The 15,900-nt window shown below is 36.5% G+C and overlaps 1 non-coding gene across 1 annotated transcript; it reads left to right on the top strand.

Moving 5' to 3' along the window:
* The first annotated feature begins 13,696 nt into the window (after positions 1-13,696).
* Positions 13,697-13,803, top strand: LOC114380644. The gene has a single exon (XR_003659818.1). It is a non-coding gene; the product is annotated as a small nucleolar RNA R71 (small nucleolar RNA).
* The last annotated feature ends 2,097 nt before the right edge of the window (positions 13,804-15,900 follow it).

The following is a 15,900-nucleotide window of genomic DNA, read 5'->3' as shown; positions in this document are numbered from 1 at the left end:
TGTTAAGTACTTCATGTTAACATCGGATATTCACAAAACCGATGTTAAGATATGTCATACTATTTTTTCCGTCTTTGTTAATGAATATATTTTACTCATCTGTCGTTTAACTTTTTTGAATATTCATGTTCATTTGTTGGACACAACTTGTTGTTGTTTTTTTTTATAAATTAAAATATTATCAAAATTAAATATTATATTATATAAAATTTATTATAATTGATTTCAAAATTACTTATATATTAAATTAATTTTCCAAGAATTGTTTTATAATTTTTCTAAAGAGAAATATACATATAAAGAAAAATATGAAAATTGGATAAAATTATAGTATAATTTTTAATTTATATTACATGCAATTATTAGGAATGAAAGAAATGAACGATAGTTTTCGAATTCATTCAATTCATTCATTCATCAAATTATTACAAAGTTGATGTATTTATACAAAGATAGAAAATAACTAAGTTGAGTAACCAACACTAACTTACTCAAATAACTTCTAATAATTATAACTTGAGTAACCAGCTAACTTACTCAAATAAGTTCTAGTAACTAACTAAATTAATTTTATCTCTAATAGTAATTGTGTTGTTAAATTTATGTTTTGGTTGATTTTTTTTGTTATGCCACATTGCAGAAAAGTTTGTTTGCGGTAAGTGAAACTGCAAACATTTAAAGAAACAATTATCCTAACATATCATGATGTTAAGTTTTTCCTTACCCAAATATAATTGTTTAAATATTTTATTCATAATGCAATATAATCTTCTTCTATAAATAAATTGTTAAAACCTTTACTTTTATCATTTTTAATTAAATCTAATGACATAAAAAAAGTAATATTATTATATTAAATATTTTAAATTATTTACTAAAATAAATATATTATTATACAAAATTCAGATTTTAAAACAAATATTAAACCAAAAGTATCATAAATAAATTAAATAATGTAACAAAAATTATTAAATTTAATAATATCATTTTGTTAACAACAAAATTAATTTAATCAACCCTTCAAAAATTTATTTAAAAAATAAGTCATTATAAAATCAATTAAAATTAATTGGATATAATATAATAAATATTTTTTATATATTTTAATTTATAAAAATAACAAATAAATAATAAAAGATCAGCAAGGGAAGTCGGGGTGGCCAAACCCGACTTCCGTGAAGCATCCTAAACGACTGTAGTTTGGGAATAAAATTTGAAAGAGGTGTATTTTGAGCATTTGGAGGAGAGACAACGTGCAACTTGGTAAAAAAACCTTCAAATGTTGACAAATATTAAAATGTGCATAATAATAAAATTGTAGAAATGTTTTACATGTTGACAATCCCAAGGCAATTCATACAGACGGCCAATAAAGCACGCGGTTAACATCGGGATCAATGAATTCGAAAATAATCTCCATTTCAGTGTTCAACAACAAGGTGTCAAACAAATGTTTTCACCCGGCTCCAATTTTTATTGACTCCCTGCACTCATTCAACAGGCTCCAATTTTTATTCACTCCCTGCACTCCTTCAACAGGAGGCGGCATTCTGCAACGTCCTCGAAATGGTCATCAAAATGGAATTATTTTAAGAATACCGTTTAAAAAACCGAATAATTTGATGATAAAATTGAGTCTCCTGGAAATTCAGAATTTATAAATTTAGGAATTGTAATTTTGCAAACTTGTATTAAGGAAAAACGCACCGAGTGTTTATGCAGTATAATTTTTTATGTTTCAAAAACAAAATATTGCTGCATTTAATTCACTGATTCTGTGACATAAGGAAGTCATTGGCAAATTGCCATTACCGAAGGAGTCCAATTTCGAAAAACAAGTATCATTTGATTCATCTCAAGTACTACAAGCATCAATTTTCCGTTGTTCATTAAATTATTTAAATTAATTTATTTAAAAAACATGATTAAATTTTTTCAAGAGCAATCGCATAATATTATACATACAAAAAAACCGTGATACTCAACACATGATAAAACAATTATTGTAAAACAACTTATATATAAAAAAATTATTCCCAGATAATTAAAAAGTGCATCATATTTTAAAAGTGCATACTAAAAAGATTGTTCTTAATCGTAACACATTTCATCAATAGAGCAGAGCCAGTACAGAATGCGGTTAACACGGGGATTAATGAACTCGAACACTATTTCCATCCCAGCATCCAAAGACAAGATCTGGCAGAATTGTTTCCATCCGGCTCCAGTTTTGAGTGACTTCCTATGATGATTGAACACCAACTGACATTCTGCTACATTTCCCAAGTGCAAATTATACCATCCTTTGTCTTTCAAAAAATAATACATTGTACTTGGAACGTCCTGACAAATAAAGAAATGGTATATTAAAAATTTATGTGGTGTAAGCTCCATTGGAGCTTGTAGGCCTGGGATCTTCTTCATTAATGGATTCCTTTGCTTCTTAGAAGGTGAATGGCAACGGAATGGAGAAGGAAGAGAGAGAGGAGACGTCACTTCAAGGAGAAGATGAGTCTAGAAGAAGCTCACCACCATAGGAGGCCATGGATAAGAGCTTGGAGGAAGAAGGAGATGAATGAAGGTAGAGGATGAGAAGAGCACGAAATTTTGTGCTCTGAAAGATCTCTAAAATCTGAAGTTTAATATTCAAATGATCAAAGTTGAAAAAAATGCACATACATGACCTCTATTTATAGCCTAAGTGTCACACAAAATTGGTGGGAAATTTGAATTTCAATTCAAATTTCATTTGAATTTTGAAATTGAATTTGTGGAGTCAAACTTTGGAGCCAAAATTTCACTAATTATGATTAGTGAATTTTAGTTATGGTTCAGCCCACTAATCCAAGATCAATTCCAAGATTCTCCACTAAGTGTGCTTAGGTGTCATGAGGCATGTAAAGCATGAAGGACATGCACAAAGTGTGACTATATGATGTGGCAATGGGGTGTAGTAAGCAAATGCTCACCTCCCCCTCTAAAATTTAATTGGATTGGGCTTCTACCAATTCAATTAAATTTTATTTCCCAACACACATTAAATATTCACTTAGTGTATGTGAAATTACAAAACTACCCCTAATACAAAAACTAGTCTAGGTGCCCTAAAATACAAGTGCTGAAAAATCCTATATTTCTAGGGTACCCTACCTACATTATGGAGCCCTAAATACAAGGATCGAATATAATGACATCCTATTCTAACATGTACAAAGATAATTGGACCCAACCTTGGCCCATGGGCTCAGAAATCTACCCTGAGGTTCATGAGAACCCTAGGGCCTTCTTCAGCAACTCTAGCCCAATCCTCTTGGAGCCTCTTGCTCATGGCTCTAGTGACTGGTTCCTTCCTAGGGAGGATTGCATCATCCATTTCCCCTTGAAGAGGATTTGACCCCAAATCTGTTAGTTCCTCCCCCTCAATATCAGCTCCACCTGCAAAAGGAATTAAATCATAAATGTTAAAAGTGGTGCTGACTCCATACTCTTCTGGGAGGTCCAACCTATAGGCATTGTTATTGATCCTCTCCAAAACCTAAAAAGATCCATCCCCTCTAGGGATAAGCTTGGATTTCCTTTTAGTAGGGAATCTATCCTTCCTAAGATGGAGCCAAACCCAGTCACCATCATTAAGAACTAGCTCTTTTCTTCCTCTATTGCCTTTAGTTGAATACACCTTTGTTTGGTTCTCTATTTGGTTCTTAACCCTTTCATGCAACTTCTTTACAAACTCTAACCTAGATTCCCCTTCTTTATGTATAAAAGAAGTGTCCAGTGGGAGGGGAATGAGGTCTAACGGTGTTAGGGGATTGAACTCATAGACAACCTCAAAAGGGGACTGCTTGGTGGTTCTATGAACCCCCCCTGTTGTAGGAAAATTCTACATGAGGAAGATACTCATCCCAAGACTTATGGTTGCCTTTCAGAAGAGCCCTTAAAAGGGTGGATAAAGACCTATTCACTACCTCTGTTTGCCAATCAGTTTATGGATGACATGTGGTAGAGAAAAGAAGTTTAGTTCTTAGCTTAGCCCATAAGGTTTTCCAGAAGTGGCTAAGGAACTTAGCATCTCTATCTGACACAATGATCCTAGGCAAACCATGGAGTCTCATAACTTCCCTGAAAAAGAGTTTTGAGATGTGGGAAGCATCATCCACCTTGTGGCATGGTATAAAGTATGTCATCTTGCTAAACCTATCCACCACCACAAAGATAGAGTCTACACCTCTTTGGGTTCTAGGAAGCCCAAGGAAAAAGTCCATACTAATGTCTACCCAAGGTGCAGAGGGGATGGGTAAGGGTGTGTATAGCCCATGAGGCATCACCCTAGACTTGGCTTGTAAACAAGCCACACACCTAGTGCAATGCTTATGGGCATCTTTCTTCATATGGGGCCAATAAAAATTTTCTTTGAGTAAGACAAGGGTCTTGTCTATCCCAAAGTGGCCCATGAGCCCACCCTCGTGGCTCTCTTTCATAAGTAATTTCCTAATGGATCCTTGGGGTATGCAAAGCTTTCCCTCTTTGAACAAATACCCCTCAGCCAAATAGAATCCATCTTGGGCCTTTTTCCCACAACTCTCGTAAATGGAAGAGAAATGTTCATCTAAAGCATACAAGTCCCTAATATTATGAAATCCTAAAATTTGGGCTCCTAGGGAGCAAAACAATGTGTGTCTCCTAGAGAGGGCATCAGCTACCACATTTGTTGTTCCCTTTTTGTATTTGATAACATATGGAAATTGCTCTAGGTACTCTACCCATTTTGCATGCCTCTTGTTTAACTTGTTTTGCCCTCTAATGTACTTAAGTGATTGATGATCACTATGAATGACAAATTCCTTGGAAACAAGGTAATGTTCCCAAGTTTGGAAGGCTCTTATTAAGGCATAAAGCTCTTTATCATAGGTGGGGTAGTTGAGGGTGGCACTATGAATTTTTTCACTAAAATAAGCAATAAGGTGCCCACCTTGTAACAATACAGCTCCAACTCCCACTCCAGAGGCATCACATTCTAGCTCAAAAGTTTTAGAAAAGTCAGGAAGAGCTAGAACAGGTGTCTTAGTAAGCTTTTCTTTGAGCAAAGCAAAGGCTTGCTCTTGTTTTTCACCCTAGGTAAATGCCACATTCTTCTTCACTAGCTCATTGAGAGGTGATGCAATTGTAGAGAAATTAGGAATGAACCTTCTATAGAAGCCTTCTAACCCATGGAAGCTCCTAATATCTCCCACACTTTTTGGGGTGGACCATTCTTGGATGACCTTGATTTTCTCAGGGTCCACTTGGATCCCATTTCTACCAACTACAAACCCTAAGAAAACTATATTATCTACACAAAAAGTACACTTCTCTTTATTTTCATAGAGGGTGTTTTTCCTAAAGACAGAAAGAACTTGCCTGAGATGTCCTAAGTGATCATCTAGGCTCCTACTGTACACTAAAATATCATCAAAATAAACAACTACAAATCTACCTATGAAATCCCTTAAGATATGATGCATAAGCCTCAAAAAGGTGCTTGGTGCATTAGTGAGCCCAAAAGGCATCACCAGCCCTTCTCCAACAATTCTTTAACCTGAGACTCTATCTCCTTAGTCTCCTGAAGGTTAGTCCTATAGGCTGGCCTATTAGGAAGGCTTTCTCCTGGGACTAAATCTATTTGGTGTTCTATTCCCCTTAAAGGAGGTAGCCCAGGGGGTATCTCTTTGGGAAATATATCACCAAATTCATGTAAGAGTTCTTGGACCTTTGGGGGTGAGGTCTCAAATGTAGGAATTCTGGCAGTGCTAAGGGATGTTTCCCTTGATAGGAGAAGGTAGCAAGATTGTTTAAGAAGGAGTGCTCTTTTAATATCACCTTTTGTTGCAAAATGATTTTCCTTCTTAACAATCTTCTTGGAGGAATCATTTTCCTCTGTTTCCTTCTCCTTGGCCTTTGAAGACAAGGCCTTACTATCCTTCTTTTTCTTTTGTTTTTCTAGTTTTTCTTCCTCATCCCTCTTATCTTTCATAGTTAGTTGATCTTTGGCCACCTATGAAGGTGTTTGAGGATGCAACACAAATTTAGTGCCAAGATGGGTGAGGGTAATCTCATTAGTTAGGCCATTGTAAATGATCTGCCTATCAAATTGCCACAACCTTTCTAAAAGAATATGTCCTGCCTCCATGGGAACTATATCACAATTAACTTCATCCTTATATGTCCCAATGGAGAAAGGTACCTTCACTTGTTGGTTAACTATCATTTCCCCTTGCTCATTGATCGAGGCCATACCCAAATCAAATAAATATTAAAATGTAGTAACTAGGAAGTGATCCTAGGTCGTTTCCCAACAAGCAATGATACACCAAATGTTCATAACAGATAGTAGGAAATAGTAACATATTGGGGGGGGGGGGGTTGTTTGCTTTTGTAAATTAAACAACGAGTAAAATTGAATTAGAAATTATCAGAATTAAAATATGTTGCATCCCCTTGATTCACAAGCAAGTCTCTTATCCTAGGTTGCGAGAATTTATCCTTTATCAGTTCAACCACTTAATCCAACCCTAAATTATATTACTAAGCGAAATTTAACATAAAGCATTCATTATGTGATTAAGCATCACACACACCAATTACTCATAAACGATCATTAAGCATGAACGTAAATTAAGCGCAGAGACAATTAATCAAGCACTAAGCATGCCTGAATTAATAGCAACAAATTCAGAGTAATTAATGAAGAGGAAAAACTGAACAGAATTTAACAGTAATAATAGAACCTCAAAGAGAATTGTGCTTGATCCTCAAGAGAAAACAACACTGCGGACTTAGCCTTCCATTAATCAAATAGAGAACGGAATTTTATTGATAAAACTAAAAGTCTGAAGTAGAATTGTAAAAAAACGAAAAATAGAAGAGAGAGAGAGGAGAGAGAGAGAGAGAGCTAAACTAGAACCTTGGTGCTGTTATATAGTTTTTCAGCCCCAAAGCTTACAAATCTCTTTTAAATCCAAGCCCATAAATTAAATTCAAATCTAGATAAGATAATATCTAGATTAAATAATATCTAGATGAGATCAAATCTAAATAATATCTAGATAAGATAAGATCTAATTTTGTAGAATAAAATAGTATGCCCTCTTCAAGTCCAAGCCCAATTCTGGATTCAAGCCCAATGCTTCATTAATTCCTGAAATTAGATTAAAAACATCAAATTAGCTGAATGGACCCAAATAATAAAACTACCTCATAAATTTGACAATTAAGACTAATCAGTATTTAAAATGGTGCAAAAAGGGTTAAGAAATAGGATAAAATAATGTCACATCAAAGAACAAAATCAAAGGATATCAAAGAGAGACAAACAAAAACATTTACATATTTCTCAATGAACATCAAGGAATGAAATGAATGGGCAACATCTAACATGAAGAGATCCAAAGAGTCAAGACATTCGTGAAAATCATCCAAGCAACCCAATCATGGCAAAATAGTTAATCAGCTCAATAATGAAAAATGATTAAGCCTCACAAGATATACACTCTATCTCTCAAGTGTCTAGGCTATTGTTTACTCTCGAAGCACCCATGAAAACAAACACCACATAGACTTGGCAAAATTCTAAAATTGACAAACGACTTGACAACACATGCATATAAGGATCAAAAGGTCTTTAAAGGTTGTAATGGGGCCAAGGACTAGGTAGGGAAAAAATATGGAATAAGTAGCTAAATCCCAAAGGAATAGAGGAGCAATGGGGAATAAGTGGAAATTAAGCACAAGTAGTAAACCCAAACCCTCTAATATCAACAAAATCAACCAAGGCTCCCAAATCAAGTTCTCATATCAAGACCTTATTTATTCAACTTCACTTTTCTTCTTCTTCTTCTTCTTTTTTTTGAATAGTACGAAATTGCAGAATTTGCAGCAACTGAATTTTTTTTTTTTCATTTTTCATTTTTTTTGAAGAACAAATTTGAAGATTAAAGCAAGAACTAGGCAATATACAAATACATCAAGTATGGCCAAAAATCATATCTTCCAATGAAACATACCCCCACACTTATTCCCAGCTTATTCCAAAAACAATTCCAAAGCTCCAAAATTCCTTAAGGGTAAGGTGATATCATGGTTTTTCACTTAAGGCTTGTAATGAGCTTCAAAACAAAGAAAGGGGAACATAGGCTCAAAGGGGCTATCAAAGGAATTAATTCAAGGTAAGTCCATTTGGCTAGAAGCTTATAAGAACAAAATTGCCTAAATCATTTCCAAATATGCATGTGAATTAGGAAGCATCAACAAGAATTAAGCCAAGGCTATTGTGCATGCAATCAATGGGGCAAAACACACCAAAAGATTATGATGATGGATGGCTCAAATTCTCACAAAGGTAAACTTATCACTTTCAAATTGAGCTTTCAAAACTATCATGACATGTAGAGGAAAAACAAGGATTTCAAATCACAAAATGTCAAGAGGCTTTTATTTTTAGAACAATTACCCATTACTTGAACATATCCTATAATTCAAAGACAAACATGCAAATTTAACACAACTAAACTAACAAAATTAAACTAGAACCCAACAAAACTAACAAAATTAAACTAATTTAAGACAACTAACAAAACCAAAACCAAAGAACACACTCCCCCCTTACTTAAACAACACATTGTCCTCAATGTAGCACAAGTACAAGATTAAAAGAAATTAAACCATCAAATAGAATCGGACAAATGTAATAAAAGTAAAGAAGGAGTTAGGAAAGAAAAACTCCCTAAGTCATGGTGGAGGAAGGGTAGGGTGGAGTAAGGAAGTCTCTTCCACCACTACGTCCACTAAAGAAGGGTTTGTGAGGAATGACTTAAGTCAGTGTCCATTGACCTTGAAGCTCTTGTTCGTGGAGTCGCTTTTGATCTCAACTGTACCATAAGGAAAAACATTAGCAACAACAAAAGGACCAATCCACTTAGACCTCAACTTACCACTCATGAGTCCGAGCTTAGAATTATACAATAACACTTTTTGCCCAACCATGAAGTCCTTCTTAATTATCATGCTATCATGGAACTTCTTGGTCTTTTCTTTGTAGAACTTGGCATTCTCTTACGCTTCTAGGCGGATTTCATCTAACCCACCCAGTTGCAACTTTCTTTCCTCACCAGCTTGATCCATAGAGAAGTTGCAGGTCTTCACTGCCTAGTATGCTTTATGCTCAATCTCCACTAGAAGATGACATGCCTTTCCAAAGACAACCCGATAAGGAGACATTCCTATGGGTGCTTTGTAGGCAGTCCTATGTGCCCAAAGAGCATCATTTAGCCTGGTACTCCAATCTTTCCTGCTTGGCTGCACAATCTTCTCTAAAATTCTCTTGATCTTCCTGTTAGAAATTTTTGCCTGTCCATTGGTTTGGGGGTGGTATGGTGTGGATACCCTGTGGACAATCCCATACTTTTTAAGCAAGGCATGCATTGATTTGTTGCAAAAATGGGTTCCTTGATCACTAACGATTGCTTTAGGTACTCCAAACCTGCAAAACATTTTAGATTTGACAAAATCTACAACAACCTTAGCATCATTAGTTCTAGTGGACTTGGCTTCCACCCATTTTGAAACATAATCAACTGCAAGGAGAATGTAAACATAACCAAAAGATACAGGAAAAGGGCCCATGAAATCTATACCCAGACATCAAACACCTCACAGAATAGCATAGGTTGCTGAGGCATTTGTTGTCGCCATGTAAGTGCATTTCCTGCTCTCTGACACTGCTCACAAGTGCTACAAATCTTCCACACATCTTTAAAGATGGTGGGCCAGTAAAAGCCGCAGTCAAGCACTTTGCGAGCTGTCATTTGAACACCCAAATAACCTCCCAGTGCGGAAGAATGACAGAACTGCAGGACTGAGTCAGTCTCATGATCTGGAATGCATCGTCTAATGACCTGATCACTGCACAATTTCCACAAGTAGGGGTCATCCCAAATAAAATGCTTAACATCACTTTTAATTTTATCTTCTTGAGCCTTAGATGCCAAGGGAGGAAAAACAGAAGCAACTAAATAATTGACAATGTTAGCAAACCAGGGAGTAGAAAGAGAATTAGAAATACTATACAATATATATAAATGATCATCCGGGAAGTCATCCCGAATGGGTGAGTCCTCATCAGACACATGTTCGATCCGACTCAAATGATCAGCAACTAAATTTTGTGCTTCGCTTCTATCACGGATCTCCAAGTCAAACTCTTGGAGCCTGAGTATCCATCGGATCTAGGCTTTGAATCAGCCTTCTGCAACAAGTACTTTGAAGCTGCATGGTCAGTATAAACAATAATGCGAGTGCCAAGCAAATAAGAACGAAATTTTTCAAGAGCAAAAACTACGGCTAGTAGCTCTTTCTCAGTAGTAGTATAATTCGCTTGGGCAGCATCTAAAGTCCTAGAAGCATAATATATCACCCTAGGCAATTTATCAATTTTCTGAGCAAGGACAGCCCCCAATGCATAATTTGATGCATCACACATAAGCTCAAAAAGGGTTGTCCAGTCGGGTGCCTAGATGATGGGGGTGGTAGTCAGTGCTCTTTTTAGGCAATCAAAAGCCTCTTTGCATTTATCATTAAAGTCAAACTCCACCTTCTTTTGCAACAAGTTGGATAGTGGAAGGGCTACTTTGCTAAAATCTCTTATAAAGCGCCTGTAGAATCCTGCATGACCAAGAAAAGATCGCACCTCTCGCACGCAAGAGGGGTAAGGAAATTGTGAAATAACAGAAATTTTTGCAAGATCTACTTCAATGCCCTTATTGGAAATAATGTGGCCTAAAACTATACCTTGCTCAACCATAAAATGACATTTTTCAAAATTTAGAACAAGGTTAGTTTCAGTGCATCTATTCAAAACCTTTTCCAGACTATCCAAACAAACATCAAAAGAGGATCCATATACAGTGAAATCATCCATAAACACCTCTATGCAATTTTCTAAAAAATCACTAAAAATACTAATCATGCACCGCTGGAAGGTACCAGGGGCATTGCACAGGCCGAAAGGCATCCTCCTATAGGAAAAAGTGCCGAAGGGGCAGGTGAATGTGGTTTTTTCCTGATCCTCAAGAGCAATAGTGATTTGCATATAACCAGAAAAACCATCAAGGAAACAGTAGTGAGATTAACCTGCCAGGCGTTCAAGCATCTGGTCAATGAATGGCAGTGGAAAATGGTCCTTTTTCGTAACCTGGTTCAGCCTCCTATAGTCGATGCATACTCTCCAACTGTTCTGCACTCGAGTAGGAATCAGCTCATCCTTCTCATTTCTTATCACGGTGAGGCCGGTTTTCTTCGGGACTACATGGACGGGTCTCACCCATTGGCTGTCGGAGATAGGATAAATGATTCCAGCTTGCAAAAGCTTGGTTACCTCCTTCTTCACTACATCAAGAATCACCGGGTTGAGTCTTCTCTGTGGCTGTCTTACTGGTTTAGCCCCATCTTCTAAATTTATTCGATGCATACATGTGGATGGGCTAATACCAGGAATGTCCGCCAGGGTCTAGCCTATAGCTTTCTTATGCTTCTTGAGAACTGATAACAGCTTCTCCTCTTGCTCATCAACAAGGGAGGCAGATATAATTACTGGAAAACTTTTGCTATCATCCAAGTAAGCATATTTTAAATTTGATGGCAGAGGCTTCAATTCTGGTGTGGATGGCTGGATAGTGGTAGAAAGAGATGGTTTCTCAGCCTGTACCTCATAAAGAAAGTCAGAGGTATGTGTACTTCCTGAAACATGGTTAGTTCTATCTGACTCTATAAAATCAATCTCAAGAGGTAAAACATCAGCAGACATGTAATCAATATCAAATTCAGATTCACTCTCAACATCAAATTCAGACATATGATCAAGTACAAATTCAGATTCAATGCATGACGAGTGACAGGCATGCAGATTTGAATGAAGATTAGTCATGTATTCATCAACAATATGGTCAATTATTTCAACACGAAATACAGAAAGATCTTCAAATGGGTGTTTCATAGCATCAAGAATATTAAAATGAACAGTTATATCACCAAACTCCATAGATAGTGTGCCTGCATATAATCTATCTTAGTTCTAGCAGTTTTCATAAAAGGTTTGCCTAGAATGATGAGAACTGATCATTTAGAAAATCCCTCCTCCATATTTAAAATATGAAAATCAACAGGGAAAATCAGTTCACCAACTCTAACTAAGACATCCTCTATGAAACCTGCCGGGTAGGCAACACTTCTATTAGCTAAATGAATTACCACATCAGTTGACTGCAAAGGACCTAGAGATAGAGAATTAAAAATAGACATAGGCATAACACTAACAGAAGCTCCTAAATCTAGCATGGCATTGTCAAACTTATTGTTCCCTATAATACAAGGTATGTTGAATGTACCTGGATCTTTACATTTTTCAGGGATTTGGGGAACAGATTTACCAATCAATGCGGAGACATTTCGGCCCATACTAATTCTTTCACTTCCTTTAAGCTTCCGCTTATTAGTGCACAACTCCTTCAAGAATTTAGCATATCTTGGAATTTTCTTTATTGCATCCCACAGAGGTATGTTTACCTCTACTTTCCTAAATGTTTCCAAGATCTCCTTCTCTGCCTCTTCCATTTTTTTGTTGGAAATTGCTCTTTGAGGGAATGGAAGAGAGATATGTTGCTTCTCTTTAGATTCACCTGCATAGAAATTGTTAGGTAACTTACTTTTTAAATTTTTGTCATCATCTTTTTCTGGAGTAGAGTGAGGTTGGGCAAGTTCATTGGCGAATGAGGAAGATGCTACTGGTTGAGGTCCTTGACACTGCTTTCCTGACCTCAATGTAATGGCACTCACATTTTTGGGATTCTGGACAGATTGAGAAGGTAATCTATTAGAATTCTGGGACTGTTGTTGATTTAACTATGTAGCCAATTGTCCCATCTGATTAGTTAAGCTCTAAATGGAGGCTCTGGTCTCTTATTGAAACTGCATGTTTTGCATAGTCATTTGCCTCAGAAGTTCTTCAAGGGAAGGTTGCGGAAGGGTCTCAACTATTTATTGTTTTTGCTACTGGATTGGTGGAGGAACGTATGGTTTGCTTGGGCCACCAGCATTTTGAAAATAAGGTTGTTGTTGTTGCTGCTGTTGTGAAGGATTCGACCATCTAAGGTTGGGATGATTCCTCCATCCGGGATTGTACCTGTTGCTGGAGAGGTCATAGTTATTCTGTTGTGGCTGATTTTGCTACTGAGGTTGAGGAGGTCTGTTGTAGATGTTTGCAGCATAAGCTTCAGGCTGTTCAATTGCTTCTGATTGTTGCACCGAAGGGCAAAGGTCTGTGTGGTGGTCGGCAGAGGAGCATAAACCACAGACTCTGGCGACAGGTGCAGATTTTTGATTCATGGTCAGTTGGGTTACCAGGTTAACCAAGGCATCTAGTTAACCTTCAAGCTTCTTAGTCTCACCTGATGAAGATGAATTCGTGGCTACTTCATGCACTCCTCTAATGACAATAACATCATTTCTGGCACTAAATTGCTGGGAGTTGGAAGCCAGCTTCTCAATTAAATTTCTGGCTTCAGCAGGGGTCATGTCTCCAAGGGCTCCACCACTGGCAGCATCTATCATACTTATCTCCATGTTGCTGAGTCCATCATAAAAATATTGGAGAAGGGGCTGCTCTGAAATCTGGTGGTGAGGGCAACTAGCACATAATTTTTTAAATCTCTCCCAATATTCATATAGGCTCTCTCCACTGAGTTGTCTAATGCCTGAAATATCTTTTTTGATGGTCGTGGTCCTGGAAGTAGGGAAATTTTTTTCTAAGAATACTCTCCTGAGGTCATCCCAGCTCGTGATGGACCTTGGAGCAAGGTAATATAGCCAGTCCTTTGCTACTCCCTCTAAAGAATGAGGAAAGGCCTTCAGAAATTTGTGATCCTCCTGGACTTTTGGTGGTTTCATGGTGGAGCAGACAATATGGAATTCTTTCAGATGCTTGTGTGGGTCTTCACCTGCAAGGTCATGAAACTTTGGAAGCAAATGGATCAGTCCAGTTTTAAGAACATATGGAACATCCTCATCAGGGTATTGGATGCATAAGATTTCATAGGTGAAATCAGGTGTAGCCAATTCCCTTAGAGTCCTCTCACAGGGTGGAGGGTGTGCCATGTTCTCAGAATATTCAAAATCAGAATGCTCAAAACTATAATGCTCAAAATCACCAATAACAGAATGCTCAGGATGCTCAAAAGGTACTAAATGATGTCTAACTAATCTATGAAATGTCCTATCTATCTCAGGATCAAAGGGTTGTAAGTCAGATGGATTTCCTCTAGTCATACACTAAATTCAGCATGCACAATTAGTTGCCTTCTTATGCAAGTAACAGTGTAGGTTTGAACTACAACTATCATTAAATGATATCCAAATGACTTGAAATTTTGTGAGCAACCTTATAAAATGATGATAAGATAGCACAAAAAATTTCAAATGAAAATTCGAAGTGTAACTATATAAGCTAAAAATGATAAGTTAAGAAAAATAAGAGAATAAAACTTGAAAAATAAAAAACTTTTGACAGAATCACTTTTTTTGGATGATGGAGACCTCAGCTGGCCTATTGAAGGCTTCCACAATGTTGGAAATTTTTTTCTACCCCAAATACATATATAATAATTGCAATTCTGATAACCGGAGCAAAAGTTATGGCCATTTGAAGTTTTGACAAAAATCAAATTTGCTACTTTTTTGGAACTTTCAAATCTGACCAAACTAAAGGCTCTAGCTATTTTTCCCACAAAATATAGATTAAAATAAGTTACCACAAAAAAAATCAGCCAAAAATAACAACTCTAGCTACTAAAACAAAAAATCCCACATAATTCAGCAAGGGTGGTCGCTAAAATCCGTCGCTACATGATTTCCACTACTACTCTCTTTTGCCGCAAGCAAAAGTGGTCGCTAACTCCGTTGCAAAACACTATTCACAGAAAAACACCCAAAACTGAAACAGGGGAAGCACTTAACAGAAAAACTAAAACGGAACACACACTAAACAAAATACTAAGACACTAAACAACACTAACACACACACTAACACAACACTAACAATTAAACATAAAACACGAAAGAATTAAACACTAACACGACACTAGCTATTATGAACCTTTGGAACTTGCTCCCCGGCAACGGTGCCAAATTTGATTGAGGCCGTACCCGAATCAAATAAATATTAAAATGTAGTAACTAGGAAGTGATCCTAGGTCGTTTCCCAACGAGCAATGATACACCAAATGTTCATAACAGATAGTAGGAAATAGTAACAAATTAGGGGGGGGGGTTGTTTGCTTTTGTAAATTTAACAGCGAGTAAAATTGAATTAGAAATTATCAGAATTAAAATATGTTGCTTCCCCTTGATTCACAAGCAAGTTTCTTATCCTAGGTTGCGAGAATTTATCCTTTATCAGTTCAACCACTTAATCCAACCCTAAATTAAATTACTAAGCGAAATTTAACATAAAGCATTCATTATGTGATTAAGCATCACACACACCAATTACTCATAAACGATCATTAAGCATGAACGTAAATTAAGCGCAAAGACAATTAATCAAGCACTAAGCATGCATGAATTAATAGCAATAAATTCATAGTAATTAGTGAAGAGGAAAAACTGAACAGAATTTAACAGTAATAATAGAATCTCAAAGAGAACTGTGCTTGATCCTCAAGAGAAAACAACGCTGCGGACTTAGCCTTCCATTAATCAAATAGAGAACGAAATTTTATTGATAAAATTAAAAGTCTGAACTAGAATTGTAAAAAAACGGAAAATAGAAGAGAGAGAGAGGAGAAAGAGAGAAAACTAAACTAGAACCTTGGTGCT

This window comes from Glycine soja, chromosome 12, assembly GCF_004193775.1.
Source record: "Glycine soja cultivar W05 chromosome 12, ASM419377v2, whole genome shotgun sequence".
NCBI lineage: Eukaryota > Viridiplantae > Streptophyta > Magnoliopsida > Fabales > Fabaceae > Glycine > Glycine soja.
The sequence above is the reverse complement of the archived record's forward strand: the minus strand, read 5'-3'. Positions and strand labels throughout refer to the sequence as shown.